Here is a 7050-nt window from a genome sequence, read left to right as displayed (position 1 = left end):
AGTATTAATATATATATATATATATATATATATATATATATATATATATATATATATATATGAGTTACTATATAAATGATATTAGTAACATAAAGATAAAAGATATACGATGAAACTTAGCAAAGTTAAGTTCATCGAAAAATACCGATATTCATTCATATCGGTGGATATTGAGCTCGATAATAATATTATTAACTGAACTTTATTTTTTTAAAATTAAAAATATCAATTATTTAAATTAAAATATTTATATAATTTTTATTATTCATAAATTTACTAAAATTATAGTTTTAATTATGTAAAATATTTTATCATAACAAAAATATATAAGAATATGAATTTAATTAAATTCAAATAGTTATAAATTAATTTAATTGCTTTTAATAAAATAATTTTTAAAAATAAAGAACTCCAATTTATAAATTAAATAATAACTTATTTATATTTATATTTTTAAAATTGAGGGTCGTTACATTCTACCCACCTTACAAAAATTTTTGCCCTCGAAAATTGATATAAGATGGAAGAAGTTCAAACTAGCTTTACTTTTGAACACGTTAGGAAAAAAGGCAAAATATTTTGGCATATATAAGAAGTAACATATAAGGAAGAAACTTTAAGGTCTCAACATATATATATACTAATACATTTTTCAAATCTAGGATATTCTTATGGCTTAAAAAATATAGGGAAAAAGTATGGCGCAAAGCAGAAGATACAAGATAGGCTCGATGTTAAAAGGTTACAAGGCAGGCTGGTATTAAAATGATGCGTATATCATTTGCACACTAAACTCATACCAGCTTTAGAGTTTCAGCTTTCTAAACTTCAACATGATGTAACTTCACTATTTCCAACCATACCATATTAAATAGTGTTCATACACCGGTCCGAGTTATTGGGTCAGACTGGTCGAAGACAAAGGGATCGGCCTCATGAAATGTTGGCCCACTACAGACCTCTTCACAAAGAGCTCGGGAAAAAGCTACCGAGGCCCACTGAGGCCCAAAACAGAGAACCGCTGCCTACTAAGACGCGATTAATAAAAGATATGACCATTCCCATAAAAGGTAAGATAAGATAATAGACTTAACTCAAGGAAGGTCGCCTGGTACTACTATAAATACATTGGAGCACCCAGGTATAACTCATACTCCAATTCTACAAAAAACCTGCTTAAAGCTTGTCCTGACTTAAGCTTCGGAGTCTGTTGCAACCACCCCTAGTGATCAAGGACCAGTAGCACCTCAAGCTCCAAACAAGTCAGACACGGCAGCCCGATCACACTAGAAGATCTCATCCGAGATCGACATTAACGTTTCAGGTAACCCTCGGAACATTGGTGCTGTTGCCGAGGAACTTAGGAGTCATCCCATCACCATGGCAAACAACCATGCCAACGACCTCAACTCAGGATTAGAAGAAGGAATGCCACTTAAGAACACGAATGCCACACCAAACTCTCCAAAGGACGCACACCAATCCCAGGGAGACAAGCAGACTCAAAACACAGAAATTTTAGATACCATTCGTGAACAATAAGATCGCCTCAAACAGCCCGAACAATAAGTCAAACGTCAGCGCGAAGCTGTGTGAGATCTCTGGAGAGAAACACGACGGCGTCGGGAGCTAAAAGACAAACTCTTAAAGCTCGAAGCCGACCTGAAAACTAAAACCGCTCGGTCCAACCGCGAAGATAGCACCCACAAGGACTAAGACCAGTTCACGAAAGAAATCATGAAAGCAAAAGTCCCAAAGGACTTTAAAGCCCCTGGTATGACCTCCTACGATGGTACGTCTGATCCGAGTCATCACCTCAGCAATTTTAGGAGCCGGATATACCTCACGGATGCATCAGATGCGATCCGTTGCAAAGCTTTCCCGACTACCTTGACCAAGACGGCGATAAAGTGATTCGACAGCCTGTCGTCTAGGTTGATCACAAGCTTCGACAACCTCACCAAGAAGTTCTTAGCCAGGTTCTCTATCCAGAAGGACAAAACCAAGCACGCTCCAAGCCTGCTAGGGATTAAACAATGAGATCAGGAAAGCCTCCGCAGTTATATGGAAAGATTCAATAAAGCATGCCTTGACATACAGAATCTTCCTACAGAAGCGGCCATCATGGGACTCATCAATAGCCTACGTGAAGGACCGTTTAGCCACTCCATATTCAAGAATCACCTGACATCTCTTAACGAGGTTCAAGAACGGGCGGAAAAGTACATCAATATAGAGGAGAACTCTAAACTAGGAGAAACCTCAAAGATCGGATTCTCCTACTCACCTCGGGACAAGGATAAAGAGTCTAGGAAAAAAGAAAACCAACTTTTTGAGAAAGCCAGAAAGTACCACAACTACACCTCTCTTCGGGTGTCCCTTGTAGATGTCTACCGAGAAATATGCAACACTGAGAAGATCCTACCCCCTTGCCCGATTAAACACAAGAGAGAAGGAAGTCAGACAGAGTATTATGAATACCACCGAATCTACGGACATCCTACTAATGAGTGCTATGACCTGAAGAATGTCATAGAAAAACTAGCCCAAGAAGAGAGACTAGATCGGTTCCTAGCCAATAGTGTGGACGAGCAAAAAAAAAAAGCGAAGAAGAGACGAAGAGGGCAGACGAGCTGAACGTCCCCCTCACACCCCTGAGAGACATATTCACATGATAAACGGAGGACTCACAGGAGGAAAGATCTCTAAATCATCCTGCAAATGATGCCTTAAAGAGGTGTACCATGGAAGGGGACAGGTCGCCCGACCTCCCCACTATTACCTTCACTCAAGAAGATGCTGCATGCATTATCCAGGGGCATGATGACCCCGTGGTCGTTACCATCATTTGTGCCAATGCCAATCTCCACCAAACATTAGTAGACCAAGGAAGCTCTGTGGATATCCTGTTCAAATATGCCTTTGACAAGCTCGGCCTACAAGAAAAAGAGCTCAGATAATATCATAATAGCCTATTCGGGCTCGAAAACATTCCAATCCAACCCTTGAGTTACATCCCACTACACACAACCTTTGGAAAGGGAACCCGCTGTAGGACACTAAGCATCGACTACATTGTAGTCAATGTAAGCTCCGCATACAATGCCTTCATAGGTTAGACAACACTAAATCAGCTCGCGGCAGTAGTTTCCACTCCACACCTATGTATGAAGTTCCCAACTCCAGAAGGGATAGCCACCACCAAAGGAGACTAAAAACTCGCGCGACGCTGTTACAATGAAAGCCTGAACCTAAAAGGCGACCCAGAGGAAAGTAATCTAACATCATTGAACTCGATGGAGACTGGGCTCGAGAAGAACTCCGACCGCAACCAAGAGGCGAAACAGAGGAAGTCCAAATCGGAGGCACTGAAGATAAAACAACAAATATAGGCGTAAACTTAAAAGAAGACCTAAAGGAGCTACTGATACAGTTCCTAAAGGATAATTCCGACCTCTTACATGGAAGGCTGCGGACATGCCCGGCATCAATCCCGGACTAATGTGCCATAAATTGGCAGTGTACCCTGGATCTCAGCTAGTACAACAGAAACGTAAGAAGCTTGGCCCGGAGAGATCGCATGCCGTAAAGGAACAGGTACATGCCTTGTTAGAGGCAGGGTTTATAAGGGAGGTAAGGTACCCATTATGGCTGGCCAATGTCGTACCAGTAAAAAAGTCGAATGAAAAGTGGTGGATGTGCACTGATTACACCGACTTCAACAAAGCCTGCCCAAAAGATCCCTACCCACTCCCGAATATAGATACACTAGTCGACGCCTCATCGGGATACAAGTACCTTTCCTTCATGGACGCTTACTCGGGATACAACCAAATTCCAATGTATTAGCCTGACCAAGAGAAAATCTCGTTCCTAACTCCAAGAGTGAACTACTGCTACATAGTCATGCCCTTCGGGCTCAAGAACGCAGGGGCTACGTACCAGAGGTTGATGAATAAAGTTTTCACCAATCACATCGGAAAGCTGATGGAGGTTTATGTCGACGACATGCTGGTAAAGACACAAAGAGAGGAAACCTTATTATCCGATCTCGCCGAAGTGTTCGACACCACAAGAAACCATGGGATGAGACTCAACCCCGCAAAGTGTACTTTCGCGGTAGAAGCTGGCAAATTCTTGGGCTTCATGCTCACCCAGAGAGGGATTGAAGCAAACTCAGATAAACTCCAGGCCATACTTAGGATGAAAAGCCCGACCTGTGTCAAAGAGGTACAGCAGCTCAACGGAAGACTAGCGGCTTTGTCTAGATTCCTAGCTGGATCGGCCTTAAGATCTCTCCCTTTCTACGTAACACTAAGGAAAGGAAAAAGGTTTGAATGGACCCCAAAATGTGAACAAGCCTTCCAAGACTTCAAGACATTCTTGGGGCGACCACCTATCCTGACCCGACCCAGGAAAGGTGAAGAACTAATCCTATATCTCGCCGTAGGAAGTCGAGCGATAGCCTCAGCACTAGTCAGAGAAGACAAAAACGGGCAACAACTATCTACTTCATCAGTAAGGCTCTGCAAGGAACTGAACTAAACTATCAAAATATAGAAAAGTTCTCCTATGCCCTTATACTTACTTCTCGACGACTCCGACCATACTTTCAGGCCCATACCATCAGAATACGAACCAACCAACCCATAAAAGGTATCCTGCAGAAAACTGATTTAGCAGGAAGAATCCTACAATGGGCAGTTGAGTTGTCTGAATTTGACCTTAAGTTTGAGGCTCGAACAGCCATCAAGTCTCAATACCTGGCCGATTTCGTCGCAGAGTACACCGACACCCCGGCACCCCCACAGAGTGGAACCTTTACGTTGACGACTCCTCAAACAAAGCTGGGAGTGGAGCAAGTGTGATCCTAGAAAGTGATCAGGGAACCCAACTCAAACTCTCCTTAAGGTTCGAGTTCCTTGCCTCAAATAACCAAGCCAAGTATGAAGCCCTACTGCTAGTTTGAAGCTGGCTAAGGAAGTGGGAGCTCAAAAGCTTACCATCTTTAGCGATTCACAAGTAGTCACCTCATAAATAGAAGGGAGCTACCAGGCCAAGGATCCCACCATGAAGAAATACCTAGACAAGACCAGAGAACAGCTTGGGAAATTCATGGGATATGAGCTCCGACATATACCTCGGGAACAAAATGCTTGAGCTAATGCACTTTCGAAACTAGCCAGCACCAAACCTGGGGGAAAAAATAGAAGCCCCATCCAAGAAACACTACAAAATCCATCAACCTCGAAAGAAAAGAAGGTATTAAGCATATCAGACCAGGACCAAGGGTGGATGACTCCCATAATCAGCTATCTCAAGTCTGAAACACTCCCCGCAGATAAAAAGGAGGCAAAAAAGCTAGTGTGAGAAGCACCGTACTACACCATAGTGCACGACGTCCTATATAGGAGAGGAATCTCTACACTCCTCCTAAAATGCGTCACGACCTCCGCTACGAGGGAAGTCTTAGAGGAAGTCCACGGTGGCATGTACGGCAACCACCTCAGAGCACGAGCTCTTCCCAAAAAGGTACTCTGAGCTGGTTTTTACTGGCTGACCTTGCAAAAGGAAGCAACAGAGTTCATCAAAATATGCCCCCCATGCTAGAAGCATGCCAACTTTCATATCGCACCACCCGAGGAACTCATCTGCGTCACTTCACCCAGGCCATTCGCAAAGTAGGGGCTTGACCTCCTCGGACCATTCCTCCAAGGATCAGGGCAAATCAAGTTCCTCATTGTAGGAATAGACTATTTCACAAAATGGATCGAGGCAGAACCGTTAGCCACTGCCACCACCCAAAGAAGTCGGAAGTTCCTATACAGAATCATTGTCATAAGGTTTGGGGTCCCATGCTCCATTACCACAAACAATGGCACTCAGTTCACTGACACGGGCTTCAGAAACCTGGTAGCTGATTTGAAAATCAAGCACCAGTTCACCTTTGTAGAACACTCACAAGCCAACGGACAGGCGAAAGCCGCCAACAAAGTCTTATTGGCCGGGCTAAAATAGAGACTACAGGACTCTAAGGGAGCTTGTGCCGGAGAGCTCCTACAAGTCCTTTGGGGATACCGGACAATACCACACTCCACCACCGGAGAATCACCCTTCCGACTTGCTTACGAAATGGAGGCAATGATTTCTGTTGAAGTAGAAGAAGGATTCCCTAGGGTGATCTTCTACAACGAAGACACCAACTCCCAAGCACAAAGGAAAGAGCTCGACCTACTTCCAGAAGTCCGAGAAAGAGTTCGAATTAGAGAGGATGCACTAAAGTGTCGAATGGCTTTAAGGTATAATCGGAAGGTAATCCAGCGAAGCTTTGCCACCAACGATGTCATCTCAATCCGAAATGATATCGGAGCAGGTTGGTCAGGAAAAGGGAAGCTAGCAGCCAACTGGAAGGGGCTATTTCGAGTTACAGAAGTACTAGAAAAAGGTTACTATAGGGTGGCCGACCTCCAAGGACGAGAGCTATCAAGGTCATAGCACGCCTGTAACCTAAGAAGGTACTATAGCTAGAAAAAGATCTTTGGCCAAGGCGCACTCTTTTTCCTAAAAAAGGTTTTTTAATGAGGCGCCAGGCCGAGATCTAAAGGCTGCCTGAGCTAGAAGGGTAAGCACTCACATGTACACAATCTTATTTATATTTTCACTTTACTAATTGAATAAAATTTGTCGATTCCGTAAAAAAGTTTCCTACCAAGACGCATTAATACGCTCATAAACGCAAAATTCACCACCCGATTAAAAGAGGTCGGCAAGGTGAAGCAATAAAAGCTCGAGTTAATGCAAGAAGTTATAAAAAGTAACCCATATAAAGCGACCTGACGAGGTTGGACTAAAAATGGGATTACTAAAAATAGCTTGAGAAGGCTCAACAGAGAAGTCAGACCACTGAAAGGATCACTAAAAAGGGACAAACACCACACAAAGGCAAAAAGGTTAAAAAGCCTAGGCCCAAAGAACTCAGCTAAAAGGTACAAGCCCTGAAAAAGGACGCTACTTAAAGCAGAAGCGCGACCTCAAAGGTGGGGCTAAGAA

This window comes from Arachis stenosperma, chromosome 9, assembly GCF_014773155.1.
Source record: "Arachis stenosperma cultivar V10309 chromosome 9, arast.V10309.gnm1.PFL2, whole genome shotgun sequence".
Lineage (NCBI taxonomy): Eukaryota > Viridiplantae > Streptophyta > Magnoliopsida > Fabales > Fabaceae > Arachis > Arachis stenosperma.
The sequence above is the reverse complement of the archived record's forward strand: the minus strand, read 5'-3'. Positions refer to the sequence as shown.